We start from the raw sequence: 20114 nt of genomic DNA, 5'->3' as shown, positions 1-20114 counted from the left end.
TACGTGAACATACTGTTGTGCAATTGGAGTGTCGATTGGATCCTTCAATTTAAAAATAAGTTTGTATGAGTAAATACGGTGACACAAGAGCAAATCAGTATGCACGACATCAATCATAGTTAAAAAAGGCACGCCTAAGCGAGCGCTTAAGCGCGCCTAGGCTCTAGGCATTGGTGAAACGCATTGAGCATAACTACGCTTAATCTGCGCATAACTGCGCATAAGCATGCGCTTTGGTTAGTAAAGCGCTAGGCGGTGGCAAAATGCACAATTAACGCCTAGTGCTGTTTTGAACTATGATAGCAATGGAATCTTAAATTAGAACAGTTATTCTTCAGTTTAGGCACCTGTTCTACATGAAGAGAGTACAGTAAGACGCAAGAATATAGTACTTAAAATAGAAAATGAGCTCATAGACCTTGCCACATTCTTGGTTTGGGACCAGTACAGAACAAGGCGTTCCTAGTCATCGTCCGGTAAATGTGTCTTAGGAGAACGTAAGGGAATTTGATGAGTTTCTTTGCTGGTGAAGTACATTTTCTTCAGGTAATTCCGATACTGCCACCAAGCATTCTTGAAGATAGCAGAGGTATTAGCACAAGTTACCTCATCCTGCGTTTCCAAATCGGTCCTTCTCTATAGAGAAAAATGGGAAAATTTACTGTATTTATAACCATCATGGAGGTAGGATGTATGGGACAAAGCAAAGTAATTGCCATGAATAACATTACTTACACATAACTCCTGGACAAACACCTGCAACTGGCATTTTTCTTCATCTTCAGTATAATATTTCCAAGATGGGAAGATACGCACATACGATCTAACAACATCAAATGCGATAGATGCTAAACTATGACTAGCTGGTTGTGCTTCCTCCATAGGAATAGGCGTACTAACTGGTGGAGTTGGGGTTCACCGTGGTAGTACTGGCCCTTTGGGCACTGGAGCCACCTTACTAACTACTCTTGTTTGGGAGCTCTGTGGTGGAGATGGTGTTGTGTCAACAGGAACTGGGTTACTATCTGGTGGGGTTGGGGTTAGATTGGGTGAAGCTGGTTCTCTGTCCATCGTAGTAGGGGTACAATCTGCGAGAGTTTGGGTTATGTGTGGTAGGGCTGGTTCTCGTGCATGTACAACCGGGGTGCTATCTCCACCAAGAGGTAGCACTGTTTTAGCTGGTTCTCTGTCCATCGCAGTAGGGTTACAATCTGCGAGAGTTTGGGTTATGTGTTGTAGGGCTGGTTCTCGTGCAAGAGGTAGCACTGTTTTATTTGAAGACCGTGTTTTTAGTCCGCTAGATGCTGGCATCACCCGCTCCAATTCAAATGGCTGATAAACAGGAAACATAGTTGAATGTACAAACATTGTATGAGAGACAGATGCAATAGATAGTGTGGAAAAAAGAGGGCATGAAATAGTTGACATGTATATTGTTTAACTAAAATGGATAGCATGACATAATTTCACATATATGATGTCTATCTAAATTGGATAGCATAGCACAACATAATTCAAAGATATGATGAATAACTAAATAGGATTGCATGACATAATTCACCTACATGTTATCTAAGTAATCAGGATCGCATCATTTAATTCACATATGTGATTTCTATGCTAAACAGAGGGCATTAGATATGATGTCTGAACTAAGAACATGGTGTTGAATATTGTGTATATGATGTCTAAACTATGCAATGCAAGACACCATATGCATGATATGAGCAGTATAACCATGCCAAGTTAGAGCATACACCTCGGTGGGGGAATAGGACTGGTCATCTGTCTCTGAGTCCATCTCTGAGGAGCTATCGGGACCCAACAAGAGATCTGCTTCGACAGGTAGCACTGTCTTATCTGAAGGCCTAGTTTTCACTCCAGATTTTTCAATCTCCCACCCAAATGGCTGATTCACAGGAAGAGTAGTTTAATGTACAAACATTGTCGAATGGAAATGTAATGAAGAAAAGGATGGGCAAGATATCATTCAAATATATGATGCCTGGTTAAACAGGATGGCATTGCACATTTCACGTATATTATGGCTGGCTAAAAGACATGAGACTGCATAATTCCCATATATGATATAGAAACTAAACAGGTGGCATTACAGAACATGTCTAAACTAAGCAGATGACATATATGATGTCAAAATTAGGCACTTCAAGGCAACATATGCATGATATGACTAACATCATCATGCCAAGGTAGAGCAAACACCTTGGGGGGTAAATAGGAGTGGTCAGCGGCGTCTGAATCCGCCTCAGAATAGATATCTTCCTTTGGATTACAATCTGGAGAGGGGTGGGGAGGGTTTTCCATTGACCCACCATGGAGCGATGTCTGCATGACATTTGTTGGATTTCGGGTTCCGGGAAACCCTTGAGGTTCGAACACTGGGGTGCGCACGGAGATCTCTCCCCTACCGATCTACGTCCAATCTCCTCGCGTGATCTAAGCTGGAAACAACGAACAACACAAGGTACACAAGGTTTATACTGGTTCGGGCCACCATTGTGGTGTAATACCCTACTCCAGTGTGTGGTGTGGTGGATTGCCTCAGGGGTTGATGATGAGTAGTACAAGGGAAGAACAGCCTCGCGAGAGGTGTTCTTGAGCTGGTGCGATGAACTGCTTGGGTGAGTTCAGTGGCCTCTCTCTCTCTCTCTGCTAGGGCTCTATCAGATCTCTAGATGTCCCTCCTCTCTCCATCGATGTCTCTCTACTCTATGGTGGCTAGCTCTATTTATAGAGGCCCTGGGCCTCTCCCCAAATAATGAGCGGGAAGGGCGCCAAGAATTGGCCATTTTGAAGGGAAACATCTAGTACAAGTTATCCTGACCAAAGGTGGTCTTCGGCTGCCAAATGCACTGGTGCTGACGCCGTCTTGGGCTCCACGGTGACCTCCGTCCTGCCGCTCTGTTGGTCTTGGTCTCGCACTACACCACAACACTTATTAGGGGCAGTTAACTGCCGGGAGAAAAATCTATCTAAGGGCAAACTATCTGCCGGGACATTAGTTTCTGCCGCTAAAATCACATTAGGGCATATGAACTGCCGGGAGAACTTGAGCAACAACGGCGCTGTAACTGCCGGTACATTTTACGGCACAAAAACTGCCGGGAGAACTAAATTTTGGCCCATAGTCTGCCGGAGACCGCCTTTGCCGTGAGACCCAAAAGTCGGATCTAAGCGCGCTCCAACAAGAAAAAAAGAGCGTGCGACTTTGGCGGAATTTTAGGCCCAAGAAGAAATACACGCGCCAGCCCTCCTGCGGTCCTGCTCCACCAGACCGCATAACCCTAAAAAATTAGACCGCATCTCCGCCCCCAAATCCACGCCCAATCCCCTCCACCAGACCGCCGCCGCCACCAAACCTTCCCACCGCCGCCGCGCACTGTCGCCCCCAAATCTTCCCACCGCCGTCGCGCGCTACCGCCCCAAAGCTTCCCACCGCCGCCGCGCGGCCGCCTTCCACTTAGTCCACCGCCGGCCTAGCCCATCACCGCCGCAACCCCTCTGCCGCCCACAAATCGAGACCCTCCACAAGACTGCAAGGCCTCCGCCCCCAACCATCCCACCACCGACGGCAGCTCTCCAACCGAGCACTTTCGTCGTCGCATTCCATCACGGCAGCCCCTCCACCCCTCCGCCGCCCCCAACAACCAACCCACTGCTGCCGACCACTACTATCCACTACTTTCGTCGCCTCACTCCATAGTGGCACCGCCAAGCACCCGATTGACACGGAGCAGCACCATCGTCGCCGAGCCACCCCACCAGTGGCCACCATCCTCGCCACAAACCTAGTCGTGCACTTACTCCTCGAGCAGGCCTCCCTGAAAGCTTCACCGAGCACCAAGCCGCGGGTCCGCCTCCTCCACACGCGCCTCCGAAGCAGTAGGTCATCGACCCTCTCCTCAACATCCTTTTTGTGGACTTCACTGCCTCATGTACTTCATTTGACAGGTGAGATGTTGCAATTTTTGTGCCCTTTTTTTGTTCTGAATGTGCCCTCCTGTACTTCAGCACTGAACTATTCCGACAGTTAGAACAAATCAACAATTTTTAATTGCTTTGATGTGATAACAACAAAAAAACCATGAACCAGACAGGTTTGAAGGTTGTTTGGTTGTCTAAAAACAATCACTACTATTGTTAGTAGCGCTTTAGATCAAAGGACATGTACTGTTGGTGATTAACAAGTGCATACGAAAAAAATATGGTGAGATTATGTAAGGAGAGCATGCAGAAATTTAGAGTGATGGTAACAACCAGTGGTTGGATCCAAAAATAATGATAGCAGGCTGATGATTGCTTTATTTTAATAAAAAGACAGATGATGATTGCTTTACTATTTGTTTCCCACCCAAGATGAACAACATTGGCATACCCTAGGTGAACCAGATATTAGACAGAGATACTATTCATTGCTTCCTCGATATGTGCCCCACAACTAATTTAGAACTCAAGTTTGAACATTTATTTGCACCTGACTTGGAGTTCAAGAGGTAAAAAGGACGATAAAGTAGCAGGTAATTTTAAGCAATGCATAACATGAGCAGAAACAAAAGAGTGCGAACTCTTTTGTGGACCCGTGTACTCCTCAGGTTCATCTGCTGAGTCGATGATGGTGATGCCGTTGTGGTGGGTGCCGGTAGCAGGGAAGGAGATCTGAGGCGGCGAAATATGGTCAGGAGTCGTGATGTCTAGTTTGGTGGATGTTTCTGTCTATGGAGCAGCTCAGTTGAGGTGGACGACGTCGCGGCAGGAGCAGGATAAACCACACAAAGTTCCCTTCGACACCTACCTGTAACTGAAGTAATTCTGTAAGGGCTCATTTGGCTTGCATGACTCTAAAAACGCAGGGATAGGAAAAACACCGGAATAGGATAGGAATGCACATGGTAAACAGAGCATTTGTAAACACATGATTTCTGTCAACTTGAGTGTTTGGTTTATAGGAATTGGAAGAGCAGAGGAATGCAAAGAAACATGGCAAAAATAAAGTGAAACCATATGAAAGCGTGTACAGTTAGAATGTTATTCCGCCACTAATGCACTTGGTCTTGTTTTCATGCATAGGATTTTGAAAAGTAGGTCCATGGGGATGTTTTGCTTCATTCCTTTCAACAAAATGCATGAACAATTGAATAGTAGAGTGCCATTGGAAAATTCCCTATTGCTATGTTTTTCCGTTGAACCAAAATAGCCCTAATGGATCGACATGAATGTATAGTAATAAGTGATGCAACAAGTGTACAACCTCTTTGCCGTAGCCGTGTCGACCTCGGCATCATTGGGTTTGTCGCTGAAGCAGTTGAGGCAGAGGTGGCTGTCGGAGGTGTGGAGGAAGATCTGAGGAATCTATAGACGGCGTCCAGGGCACTGCTCTGTTGTGATGGATCGTTCTGTCGTTGGAGCAGCCCCGGTGAGCCGTAAGACGTCAAGGCTAAAGCAGCACAAGATAGACATTGTCAATCTCAAGTGGGATTCTAATAGCATCTCCAATAGATGATGTAAAATAGATGTATATTTACATCACCAAAAACCACCTACCTACAACAGATGAGGTAAAAACTGTTGACTCTGAACTTAACTGTCGAAACTGAAATTTACTGTGGAATCTGAATGTTACTGTCAAAACTGAACGCAATGGTAGCAGAGAGGCACTTGACTTGTAGTTTAGGGAGGGCCTGCAGTTCATCTTCAACCTGCACCCCCCTGAGCCGCCAGCCACCACCGGCCGAACCGCCGGCCGCAGCGCTGCCTCGCCGCCCCGAAACAACTCCCCACCGCCCCGGCCAGCCCTATAGCCACCACGCCCCCACCCTGAATCCTAAGATAGATAGTGGGGTACCTCTCCGGCGAGCCCCCATCCCCGTTGCGGGTGGTTCTTCCTTAACTCCGGCGAGCCCCCCCCCCACCCCCTGAAAATCAACTGACCGAAAAGTCGATTCAGTCGACTGAAGTGTAGCTAAATTGGAGCAGAGCAGCAGCTGCTGCGCGAGCGAGCGAGCGAGAGCCGGAGCAGCAGCACCTAGGCGAGAGCCGGAGCAGCAGCAGCGCGAGCGAGAGCCGGAGCAGCAGCAGCAGATCTGGCTGGTATGGATGCCACCGTCGAAGGGGCCTCGCACTGGGGGAGAGCCGCCATGGATATGTCGCCCACGGTGCCGGCTTCAAGGTAGCCGCTCCATGGGGGTGCGGGATGGAGCACACTCGATGCCGGGAGGTCGAGCTAAGGAGAAGGTGCGATGCGATGAGTGTACAACCTCTTTGGTGGCGCCGATTGGCCTCGGCTTCATCCGAGGAGTCAGTGATGATGTTGCGGTTCCGGTGGAGCAGGTTAAGGTGGCGCTGTGGGGATGGAGCAGCCGCGATAGACAAGGCGATCATCGGAGCAGCTCCTTGGAGGTGGAGTATGGGGCGGCTAAACCGGTGGGACGACGAGATGGACGATGGATCCTCATCCAGGGAGGTGGACGAGGGACGTCGAGCTGTTACGGTGGACAACGTCGTCGAGGAAGAGGCTTCGGCTGGGCAGCGGTGAGGTGGCGGACGGAGGAGGGTGGGGTTTCGCGGCTGGAGCGGAGAGGTTATGGCGTCCTGGGATTTTGAATGGCAAAAGGGAGCTAATGGGAGGGGGTGAACCATGACTTAGGGATGCGCTTGTCCAAAATGTAGTGTGTATTACAAAAGTACCCCCCCACCGATTTGAAGTAGCGACCCTTTTGGCTCAGGGTTAGAAGGGGGATTTCGCGTGTAGGGATTTGGCAGCTGGAGGGAGTTTTCGTGCGCGTTGTAATTTTGGGATAGAAAGGCGCGGGTTGTGAAGGCGCCAGTTTTGGGAGCACGATATCTGAATTTTCTGGATATAACCAGGCGCGGGTTGAATTTTAGGGACAAGCCTAACGTGTAATATTGTACTTGTACGTACCAAATCAATTCACACTTCCCTCAACCAAAAAGAAAACGAAAAAAAATAAAAATATTCACACCACACAAAGAGAGAGTCTTGCCCCGTTTTACTATAAAAATGCTATTCAAAGCTACTCCCTCCTTCCATCTATATATGACATGCAACTTACACAAAGGACACCGTTAAATTCGTTTGTGAAAGGTTCTTTCAATGATATAATTTTCACATTGTGCTTGTCATGTACTATTAATCTTGTCAACAGTCAAAGGCGGTCTTAAAAAATGCATTAAGCCCTATATTGATGGAAGGACGGAGTATGAATCCATGTTATGTCCAATTACATTTTTTCGCTTGCTGTATAATGCATGTAACCTACTCATAGCAACATTTTAGTGCATTCCAAATGTCTATACTACCGCTGCAATTCGAACTGAATTTGAATTCGTTTCTATATTTCAATAAGAATCTACAATCATGATTGTTGCCAACTTCAACCATCATTCGTGTATTACCTTAATAGCACACCACATGATTACTATAGAGATATATATGAACTATGTGTACTACATGAACTCGAATTCTATTTTTTGAATACACTTGATGTTGATTCCAAATAATAGTACATTTGATCTACTAACTATATATTCATAATCTAAACCATGTTCCATACGTGTACACCGTGTTTATCACACATAGTATAGTGCCCCGTCCCCTACATTATGACAAGTATTTAGACCTGAGCTGCAAAAGCCACACATTAGCCCAAATTATGATCAATGTTCTATATATTATACGTAGTACTAGCAAGATGCCCATGTGTTCCAAAGAACATCAACATGATCAAGGGGAGGCCTAATTTGCAAATATGGAGAGGGGTGTGGGTATCTTTTTTCAAAATTGCCATAGTTTCCTTCCTATCCATCAGATATAAATCGGACGGCCCATATTGCAGGATGGCAGGCACACCATCGTCAACAACTCCGTTTTTTATAAGAGTAGAGATAAAATATAATATATGCAGTATAACATGTTCATAACCACACCATGTGTATCACCGTTATATATATTCACACATGTGTTGGTTTAAAACACTATGATAAATTCTTCAAATATCCGAATTTGCTTTTTATAATGAAGTATGATCTCTATTCGTCTTTTACACCCACACAATCCTCTTATCTTTGTAGCTAGCTAGCGCTAACTTTCTCTCGTGCATGCACACGCCCGCATCCCTCACACCCTCCCTCAGCATTCTCTAGCTCCATCGCGCAAATTCATCTTTTCACTATAGGTCGTTCACTCACGGTGTGTGTAGGCCCCCCCAGCTCCTTCTTTACGGCACACATTGATCGATATGCCTCTCTAGCCAGGTGTTCCTAGCCCAAAACACAAGCTTCCCCTCTTCGCTTATCACCGTCCATGCCTCACTCCCACCACTCTTTTCATCGATCTCATACTCGCACACTCCTTCCCCCTCGATATAGTATGACTCTTGCACCACCTCCTAGATGGATCCCTCTCTCTCTCTATCCTTCTCCTCGTGCCTCATTTGCTTCTAACACACACATTCATGTATACTGATCGACATCCAAAAATATACCTAGGTCGACTTTAACTATTAACTATTCCCCCCCATCGATCGACGTACCTCACAAGTTATGTCTCTCCTTTCTCTCACAAAGGACGATTGATCTTCCTATGTAGTTATGTCTGCTTACCATAGCCATATCACACCCCCCATCATTCGTGCATTCCTCCTGACCCGTCTCTCACATGCATGTGCATAGACAGTCAGCCATCCCCTCTCTTATTGATATTGCAGGTGTGCCCTCCGGTTGTCTAGCAAGCCTATCCCACCATTTGTTAGAAGCAACTCCACTAACACCCCCTCCAACAATCTAGCTCTGTCTCTCTCCCAACCTTATTCCTCTCCTACACATATGCATAGATGCCGATCGATCTCCCTTAATAGATGAGGTAGATCGATCTCCCTTAATACATGAGGTAGGCCTCTCTCCTCCTCCACACATATACCAGCCATTGTACCTCTATAGTTAAGTAGGCCTCCCTCCCCCCACCACACACCGATAGTCGAGAGCATTGTAGGTAGGTATCCATACCACAGGGACGAACTGCACCTGCCCCCTCTCATGTTCTAGTAGGCCAGCCACTCTATATCTTTGACGTGGGCACACACAAATTCGATGGCACTCTTTATCGATTGCGCGCACACACACACACATCATCCCTCTCTTCGATTCTATGGACACCTCAAGCCGATGATACCTCCAATCTCTTCTCGTGGATCGCCCCCTCTATATATATGATATATCCAGGACTCTATTTCACACACATTGCGTATGTTACAATTTTTGATTGACCCCACCCCCCCCCCCAAAAAAAAACTCTCACAAACCCCCACACTATACTATCTCTCTACGTTTGTATCTCTCTCACACAACCCCACACAGGGGGTGTACGTATACAAGAAGAGAATAGGAGCACTGTGCACGTACTCACACTTCGTGCCCAGCCACACCCGCGCGGGTACACGGTGAAGCTCATTTCTGTATGAAATGGAAACCCACGTGCTAATTTGAACGCGTGTAGCGGTTGTTTACCTATGGATGTCGTGTACCACGTGTGCACGAAACAAAGTTCGACTTGATACGTTGGCGCATTATTTTTAAATAAAGTTATATCGCTCAATGGCACGTACACAGAATATAAAATGATTTTTGTGGAGAAAAAGGTAGTCAGCTCCACTATATACAATGCAGCCTGCCTGCCTCGTTTGTCTCTCTTCATAGTATCCCACACAAGGCTGTGGTGGCCTCTCTCTCTCTCTCACTGTTGGTCACTGATCCGGCCGCATCCCGTCCGCCGGTGGAAAGGGAGGACATGCATCGTTTCTCCGTTCGACAGGACCGAGGCAGCACATCCCGATCTGCGGTACACGCGGTTCTCTCTAACCATGCACCGGTGTGGTAGGACCTACGCCACCTGCTCGCTGTCGCAGTATGGGCAGATTCCGCCCACCGCCGCTCACCTAGTTACATCCCGACGACCTCCAGGTATCCCCTCCGGCCTTGCTCCACTGTCCGTCTTCCCACGTCGCTGCATCCATAGTTCTTTGCCCAAAACGTAGCTCGTCCGGCGTACTTTCCATATTGCAATCTGTCCTCACACCGTTTTAGACAAACACAACCATGTTGTTATCTTCCCTTAGTACAAGGAATATGCTTCTTTTTTGTCGTCGCATGTGTCATCAACTGTTATTGGCCACTAATTGTTTCCTTTCTACCTCTTTTTTGCAAACTGGGCTATCCATTTCACCTCGTTGCTATTGCGACCTTTTGGTGAACTGCACAAATCACTTTTTTCTTAAGAGTGTTTTGTGCAGTTCTACCAAAATGTCACACGGGCAACGTCTCTACATTTTAGTGCGACTTCACAAAGGGAGATTGGTTTTGCTCTATCCTCCTCATCCAACTCCAAGCCTAATCTTGTCCAACTAGTTAGTCTTAAGAGAGACTGCAAAGGTGACCGGCTTCTATTTGTGTGTTTATTGTTTCATCAGCAGTCCTCTATTATCGTAATCACACTTAATATCTTTGGAACAGGGACAACTCTATTTTAGTGGAACTGCACAAAATGATCAGAATGTCGCATGCTCAGACAGCAACTTTTTCCCCAACATGCCTTGTTGATTTAGACAGAGGTGGGGGGACGTTGCTGCCAATGAAAGCATGGATCAATTTTAATTTAACACCTTCTCACAACTTTGTCTTCAGTGGTGATGTAAATATTAGCTCTGATTAGGAAGGAATTTAGTTTTTTATTGTTTCCGAAAGAGCATCGATGGCAAGACACACGAAACAAAGGCTGAAAGCTCACACCATTGTACAATTTCATGTCGCTGGAAAATTATTTGTATAGTACATCAATTATGTAAACAAATGCTGGAAGCATGATAGCATTGCCAGAAGCCTCTTCAGCATTCGGGTCCATGTCCATGCACAAAATTATACTCCTTCGTTCCTAAATATTTGTCTTTTTACAAATTTCAAATGGGCATATTTTAGAGTGTAGATTCACTAATTTTGCTTCATATGTGTACTCCCTCCATTCCTAAATATTTGTCTTTCTAGAGATTTCAACAAGTGACTACATACGGAGCAAAATGAGTGAATCTACACTCTAAAATATGTCTATATACATTTGTATGTAGTAGTCCATTTGAATCTCTAAAAAGACAAATATTTGAGTAGTCACTCGTTGAAATCTCTAGAAATACAAATACTCCGGAGTATATTTAAGAACCGAGGGGTAGTGCACTGCCGCATGGGAAACTTAGACCGGTCGTTGCGCCGCATTAATAGTGAGTAATGAGAAGTCAAATCATAAGCTCCACCTTTCCTACTGTAAGTTTCTCGGAAGAAGCAACCATCAATACTCTCTTCTTTGAATCCGCTCATACTACTCCATCCATCACTATTTATAGAGCGCGCTTCAGAAAAAGAGAAAATCTTTGGGACCAAGGCGACTAGCGATCGTCCTGAAAAATAGCATTGGTAGTTATAGCACGACATCTATTACTAGAGGAAATAATGGTACACACATGTATGCAGTGCTTCCACCCCGGGTACACACATGCATGCATGCACTTGCTCCACTCCGTAGTACTACATCGAGAGAAAATTGCAGTTACCACGCCCTAATTAATTGAGCATTAAGCCAAATGCGTCTAAAGTCTCTCTAGTGGTGGAAATGCATTGAGAGAAATGCATCATAATGAAGCGTGCCCTATAAACTTTAAAGGAGGGAGGAGTAGTATGAAGGTGCAAAACCAAGTATGTGTATGGCCAGTCGGTCAACGCACCTCCTCTTGGCATATCACTAACATGTGGGACCGGAGTGTGAGAAAACCGATCTCAATTGACGGCAAAATGGCCAACCCGCCGTTCCTTGAGAGAGACGAGGAGAGAGAACACACAGACGGGCTCGCACGGAGGCCAAGATATATTCGAGCATGGTTGATCGATATCATCATTACATGTTGGGCTGCCGTTTTCCGCCCTTCTCCGGAATAAATGTGTACGTTATCAGAGATTAAAAAATAAGAGTACAGAGGCTCCACCATGCGGTTCTAGTAGTAGTACTACTCGTACTACTAAACCTTGCGCTTGGCTCTTCGCCTCTTCGTGAAGCCGAACAATGATGGTACTCCACATGTTCGGTACTAGTATAGTGTATGCCTCTGGCAATCTGACACCGAATGAACTGATGCACGTCCACCGCCTAGGCGAGGGTACGTTGCATTAGTCAAAAGGCGCAAGCAAGCTTCACCTTGTCGTGCAAGCTTCTCCTCGTTCTATGAGTTGACGAGACACACCAACAAGTAGTTCTAGTCCATACTCCCTCCTTTCCGGTTAATATGGCTTAATCTTTTTTGTGGGTAAATGAGAGAGCTTCATTCATATGTAAGCATTCTTAGGCCGATTAGCCAAGACACTGGTCACTAGGAAGCGAGGTACCTCGCAAAAAAAGAAGTAGGAAGTGAGGTGTTTCATCAAGCGAGCTTTGGGTCACATTCAAAGTGCAGCAAGCACGGTTCGCACAAAGATGCGCCGCATTGCTGACCTGTTTACATGCTGAATAACAAAAAAAGAGGAAATATTACCGAGCGCTCCTATTTGTAATAGGATATGATCCAGAATTAAGCGAGAATTGTGGCGAGTATTGCATGCAATCAACTTCCATTATCACATGCGAGAACCCTCGAAGAGAACCAAATGTGTTTAAGATTGCTTTATCACATTTTAAAAATATAATAAGAGTGCAGATGCTCCTCCATCCGGTTCCTAGTACTAGTATAGTACATACCTCTATAGACTATAGTAGTAGTACTAGTACTAGTAAACTTTGCGATTGGTTGTTCGCCTCTTCGGGAAGTGCAACAATAATAATACTAGTACAGTTTATGCTTCTGGCAATCTGACACCCAATTAACTGTTGCACGTCAACCGCCTGAGCGAAGCGGAGCTTGCATTAGTCAAAAGTTACTCCTTGTCCTGCGAGCCACCACATGCAAGCTTCTCCCGTCCTGCAAGCTTCTCCTCGTTCGGCAAGTTGACGGGACACAACAAAGTAATGCTAGTCCATACTGCCTCCTCTTCGGTTAATATAGCTTGATTTCAAACGAGATAAATACACTGTCTATCACTGTATATTTGTAAAAATACGGTCAGTGGACTTCCTAATACGCTCATTGCGCTCAATATATACATTTTCCGGTGTTTATACGGTCACTACCTCACCCTGGCTGAGTATGTGTGTGCATGCACGTGTAGGATGAGCACTTGAGCGTGACCGTGTGTGTTCCGTCGTGTGCTCAGACATGCATGCATTAGGGCATCACGCGCGTTTTTGCGTCCATGTGTATGTGTGATTGTTGCATACACGTTGGGGGAGTATGTGTAGGGGCCACTAAAGGAGCAGTCAAATCACACAGTAAGTTAGTCGGAAGAAGCAACCATCATTTCACTCTTCAATGACACGTACGCAATATAAAATGGTTGATATGGAGAGAAAAAGAAAACCACTATATATACACTAGCAGGAGCCTAAGCTACAAGCCTACTTGCTTGGGTTGCTCTCTTCACAAGCATAGAACGATAGTGGCCACACCGCTGGTCACATATCCGGCCTGATCCCGCAGCTGGGGAAAGGGAACAATGTTCTGCGTAGACGCGGTCGACATCGGCGAGGGAGAAAATCTACAGTCGGTGCGTCCCAATCAGGGTCACCGCAGTATGGGCCGATGCCGCGTCCCAACCGCCCTTCTAGCTACAGCCTGACGTCCCAGGTAGTCCATCTTCCTTTTGGACCCGGCTTGCTCCACTGCCGCAGCTCCCCACGTAGCTCCATCTCCATGTCAATCTTTCTCTACTTCTACCGGCTTCTACTTGTGAGGAGTTTATGTCTCATGAACTAGTTTTCCTTTGTATTCTAATCACACTGCTTCAATATCTTTGCCGTCAGGGATGCTCAGCTCGATTTTAGTGGAACTGCACAAAAGCACCGTATGATCCGAGGGTGTCAGCTGTCTTTCCTTTGACAGGTTCTACCTGGCCAGGAAATTAAATCTTGTTTAGGGTTTAAGTCGTAGTGACCCCATCAGTAGTTTTTCTTTTGTACACGCTCTCACAACTTTTTTCTTTAGTTGTGAAGTAAATATTGGCTATGATCTGTGAATCATTGAGATGCATCAGCATGTGTGTTAGTTTTCCTTTGTATTTGATGGAATGTTGTAACGGGGCAACCTTTGAGTAGGAATGAAAATGGAGTGGAAAGTTTACGTTTTTCCGGAGAAAAATGGAAACGGAGAGAAACCAACGTTTCGTTTCGTTGGATCGCGCCATCGAGCAAAACCAACGTTTAAATCACGTCTCTCGCGTTCGTGTCTCACCCTCCTCCATGGCTCGACCCCACACGGTCGCTCGGCATGCCACTGACCTCAAACCGAGTATACGATAACTTTCCCGCCTGCTTGTCGATGGATCGCGCCATGGAGTACTAGTACTACTGGAAGAGATTGACGAGTTGGGGGAGGACAGCTAGCTGTAGCACGGACTCCCAATAACTATTTACATGCATGTTGTGGCCGTCTATTGCGACCTTTGAACGCGGAGCAGTCACGTGCACCAGGAAGAGGCGCGTGCGACGCTCTCTTGGCCGGTGCGCCGCTTCAATGATGGCACCATTGAGAGGTCGCGTCCACTCTGGCCGGGCATGAATGCGGCACTGATCGTTTCAGGTGGGAAGCACGCGCGGGTGATGAAGAGGGTTCGGGTTGGTCAGGAGCGGTCGTGGCAGCGGTCCGGACGCCCGTAAACAAGAGATGATGTACGTCAATATTGCTGCATATATAATTAACAACATAAATAATGTGCCAGTTGGACAAATATGATTGGAGATGGAGATGGTAATGGAATTTTACGTAAACACGGATGTGCATTCTATGTCTATGTGTGTGTGCGATGACTCTCGTGACGTGGAAGCAGGGGCGTGTTTTTTATCGGGTTTTCTTTCTTGGTATGTTAAAAAATTGTACGCCAGTTTTCGTTTCTTTTTTCCAAAACGCGTGTATTCTATTTAAAACCATTGCTATGGAGAGATTGTTTTACTCCATTATAGCCTCTTGTTTGATAGAGTTTCTAACGTCTTGCTCTCTCACCCTCTCCATATCAAAACAAGATGACAGTGTCCACACTATCTCTCTCCTCACCGGTGGTCACAGATCCGGCCGAATCCCGTCCGCTGCGGGAGGTGAGGAGGTGCAATGTTAATGTTGTCGCCGTCGGCGATGGAGGAAGCCTATGTGCACCGTCCTCTCGGAGCCGGCGCTGGCGCGGACGAAGGTCCTCCACGTCCTAGTTCACTGCCATCGTGTGGGCAGATCCCGCCCGCCCGCCTAAGCGACATCTCGCCTACCTGAGGTATAACTTCTTGTACTGGTCCAGCTCCCCAGGCCGCTGCATGCGGGTTTTCTTCTATGCAACTACTCACCAGCTCCCCATGTATAGTAGCTAGGGTTCATCGGCTGGTCCAACATCACCTACTATTATAGAGGAAATGGCACTCGAAAAGTTGTCCTGATTTATGCCTCGTTGGAGGTATACATGTTGTTTCAACAAAAAGTACATGGTGGTTGTGCGGTCATTGTCCATATGCTCCTATTGCTGCTGCTAATCTAATACTATCACTGGTTAAATGAAGAAATGTTTTTTCTCGGGTATCCTGGTTTAGTTCCCATCAAGATAATCATGATGCTTCTATTTGTTGGTGTACTTTTTATAATTCTTATTAACAATTGAGATGTCGTTGTTAATCTTGTAAAACAAAGTAACAACACTATATCCCTTTTTTATATTTTTGGAAACAGAGATGCGTATCTCCATACCCGGGCATGTCTTCCTCAATTTTAGTGGAACTGCACAAAATTGGATGGCCATTGTTGTTCCGCCTCACTGTCCTCTGCCACGTGGTTCTTCCATCCTCGAGCTTGACTACTGAGACGAGACAGACCACAGTGAGGATTTGTCGAACTTCATAAGTGCCTCACCCAAACTTGATGCCAAATGGATGATGCATCACCACGATGACTTATCAATGCTCATGGTTGCGCCTCATGGTTGCGTCGGCTGGTGAAGCTGATCGATTTTCAATGAAAAACAAGATGTCTTCCTTCAGTGCTCTTTGCTTGTTACCCACAAAGATGATATCCTTCGTCTGTTCACCTTGGTTGCATTGGAGACGTAGTCGTCTTTCACGTTGGTGCAATTTTATCACACAATTGGCTATGAACCAAATGTTTCCTTGAAGAAGGATTGACGTTGGTACTAAGAGCATAAGTTTTGTATGGATTTCTAAGCCTTCTCACAACTTTGTCTCTAGCTCCCCTGTAATTTTATTTGTCCAGCTATTAACTCTCATTTAAAAATGGGGTGGACTAAAAACCCGGATGGACATAGTAGCCCTCCATTTTTATTTACTCCACATATTATATTTGACTGAAGTCAAACTTTGTAAAGTTTGACCAAGTTTAGGCCGAACACAACAAACAATAAATATTGAGAGAGGGCAAACTGGACATACTCTCAAACCTCTCCGGTAATTGAAATTAAAATTCTTTATTTGTACACAATATCACATGTTTCTGATAATTTGGCGCATGTGTCGTTGTTCACTTAACGGAGGGTAGTGTACCGCACGTGAAGGACAGGAAGTGCGACCAGGACGCGTGGATCTTTAGTTCATCGTAAGTAGTTTTCTTCACTGGTACGTTAAGTAAAGAGTTTCATTTCATACTTACAGAATTTAAAGCGATTGCTATGGAGAGAAAACGAAAACCACTCCACTATATATTAGTAGTATATACACGAGTACTATATAAGTACTCCCTCCGTTCCTAAATGTAAGTCTTTTTGGATGTATATGGGCATATTTTAGAGTGTAGATTCACTCATTTTGCTCTGTATGTAGTCATAGTGGAATCTCTACAAAGACTTATATTTAGGAACGGAGGGAGTACTATATAAGCTGGAGCCTCAGCGCTTGTTTGCTAGTGTTTGCACTCTCCACACTCTCGCCGCACTACATATATATACACACGTTGGAGGCTCAACGTTCCTTTGCTAGGGTTTTCTATATTCACTGTCCCTCACCCTCTTCACCAGATCTAAACAAGACTGCATTGTGGCCTCTGTTTCTCTCACCCCCCTCACAGCTGGCAAAGGAGGTGTCCGGATCCCGTCGCACCGGGAAGGGGAGGAGGTGTAACGTTCACTCTATCGCCTTCAGCGAGGGAGGCAATCCACTGCCAGCTGCGCTTTTCTCTTTCACCCAGCGCCTGTGCGGGAGGGCCATCGACCCCTTCTTCCTCGCTGCCGTACGTAATGTGGGCAGATCCGACCTCCCACCGCACACATTGCCACATCCAGACGACCCTAAGGTATAAGTTTATTTGAAACCGTCATTGGTCTAGCTACATGCTGATCTTTTCCGATTCTGTAGTCGAATCTAGGTCTTGGTTCAAAGAGGAAAGAAGTGCACGGTGGGGTGGAGCATGAATCTAGGACGTGGTTCAATGAGGAAAGGAGGGAGGGAAAGTAGTATAGACTAGCTATCCAGCCGCTTTGTTTGTCGAAAATGGAAAAAGGGGGTAACCCAGTACACACATCTGTAAGGAACCGAACTCTTTGTTGAAAATGGAAAGAAACTGGGGGGGTCGGGTAGTTTGTGCATGACTAGATTTGCTGCCCTCACATCGGAAAAAGTTTCAAAGAGAACAAATATGGGACCAACGTAGATATGCTACTAGGCTACATACTCTGCATCACCCATTTATATGTGTGGATGCACATGGTGCTGGCATGTCCCATGTCCCATCCACATAATCGCGCAGTGTATTTTGAGATGTTGTGCTACTTGTATTGGTACTGTTTTAAATAAATGTTGAATTGAAGCTATTGTATTTTAAGCAATGCCACTTTCAGAATTAACTACTGAACTATTTTAAGAGAATTTCGCTGTTAATATGAATCAATGCAACCATTTTAGAAATGCTACTATCCTATACTTTCTTTTCCATCAAGATAAGGTAGGTGCTTCTTTTTGTGGCCGCATGTTTCATCCTCCTTTATTGGCAGTAATTGTTTCATTTTTGCCTCTGTTAAATCAGGGATATCTATTCAACTTGTTGCTATAGCAAACATAAATGTCACACCGGTGAATTTACTTGATTTCAAAGTAACTGCACAAAACGAGATTGGATTTCCTATTCGTGTTGGCAGATTCATACGTGATCTTGTGTGCTTCATGACAAGTTGGTACTTGCCTTCATCCACATGATCATGCAGTGTGTTTTGAGATGATGTGCTACTTGTATTGGTATTGTTTTAAATAAATGTTGAATTGAAGCTATTGTATTGCTGTCTTTTCCTATTAAGTAGTGAACAAAAATGGGACCAACCCAGACATTATGCTTGTTGCTTTGTTACAACAAACTCTGCATCACCCCCTTTATAAGAAGATGGAAGCACATGTTGTTGTTGCGCCCACTCTCCCCTAGAACTGTTTATGCTTTTGTTAATCTAATGCCGCTGGTAAAATTAAGCAATGCCACTCTCAGAATTAACTACTGAATCTTATTTCAAAACTGCAACACTTGTTAGGAATTGGCAGGATTACCATTTTTGTGGCCGCCTGTTTCATCCTCCTTTATTGGCCAGTAATTGATTCCTTTTTTGCCACTGTTAAAACCGGGATATCTATTCAACTTGTTGCTATTGCAACATTTTGCTTCGCTTAATTTTGCTGGAATTGCACAAAATGAGACCGGATTTCCATATATGTGTTGAGATCTCTGTTAGTTCTTCCTAACGAGTTGTTTCAAATCTTGGTCTTGAAAGGTCAGTACCGACTTTCCTCAGAATTAACTACTGAATCTTAGTTCAAAACTGCAACACTTGTTAAGGATCGGCGGGAGTACCATTTCTAATAGGGATCGGCCGGAGTACATGTTTAAGAAATGTATTGTTCATATAATGTCTCTGTTATTATATATCAGTTACAGTGTTTTACAAATGGTACTATCCTACTTTGTAGTTCTTTCTACATGTTTAACAAAGGTGTTGTTAAGATAATGTCTCTGTTAAAATGAATCAGTCGCATTCTTTTAGGAATGATACTTTTCTGCTTTGTCGTTCCTTATACATGTTGAAACAAGGCATTGTTAAGATAATGTCTCAGTTAATATAAATGAATCACGCGGATTGAGAATTGCTACTCTCATGCTTTGTTTCCCATTAAGATAAGGTAGATCAGTAGATGTTTTTCTTATGGGAGTACAAGTCATCAATCGTTATTTCTCCGTAATTGTTTCCCTTATACCTTTTGTTGCTTACAGGGATATCAAAATTAAAGCTCGGTTTTATTATGAATTTGATTTTAGTTGAACTGCACAAAAGGAGCCAATGTGTCTAAGGCAAACTGCTGCATTAGTTGGTCCAGTTGGTCTTACCACTTTGCAGAAAGAAGCAGTCATTGTTTGCGGTACATTACACAAGGAATGATCGAGAACCTTTACAGAGTATTAGTAGACGCTGGTGACATGACTAGTCTGCAGAGAGCATAGGAAACTCTACAACACGTGGAGTGCACTGGGCAAGAAGTGCCCAAACAAGTACAGGAAGCCAGGACAGGACTCCAAATCTGTTAATGTCATTCTAAGCAACAATGATGGGGCATCTGGGTATGGTAATCTGTTTACCATACTTTCAGTTTGTTAGTCCACCGATTGGTGGGTTGACACTGGGGCCAATATTCATGTGTGTGCTGTTGTGTCTTTGTTTTCTTGCAGCATATAAATATGATATCCACAGGGATGCTTAGCTTGATTTTAGTGGAACTACACAAAATGTCCAGATGGTCTGTGTCCTCCATAATACTTCATCATGCAAAATACATCGAATGGTTCTCTAATCATTCGTCGTCACCTTGAGCCATCGGACTATATGTTTCAATCGTGCTTCCAGCGTCGACCATTAAGAAGGGTAAGAAGAAAGACAAAAGGAGAGATGGATGCTTTACTTGTGGTTCGGATGAACACTGGGCAAACAAGTGCCCA

The sequence above is a fragment of the Triticum urartu genome, chromosome 3 (assembly GCF_003073215.2).
Source record: "Triticum urartu cultivar G1812 chromosome 3, Tu2.1, whole genome shotgun sequence".
NCBI lineage: Eukaryota > Viridiplantae > Streptophyta > Magnoliopsida > Poales > Poaceae > Triticum > Triticum urartu.
The sequence above is the reverse complement of the archived record's forward strand: the minus strand, read 5'-3'. Positions refer to the sequence as shown.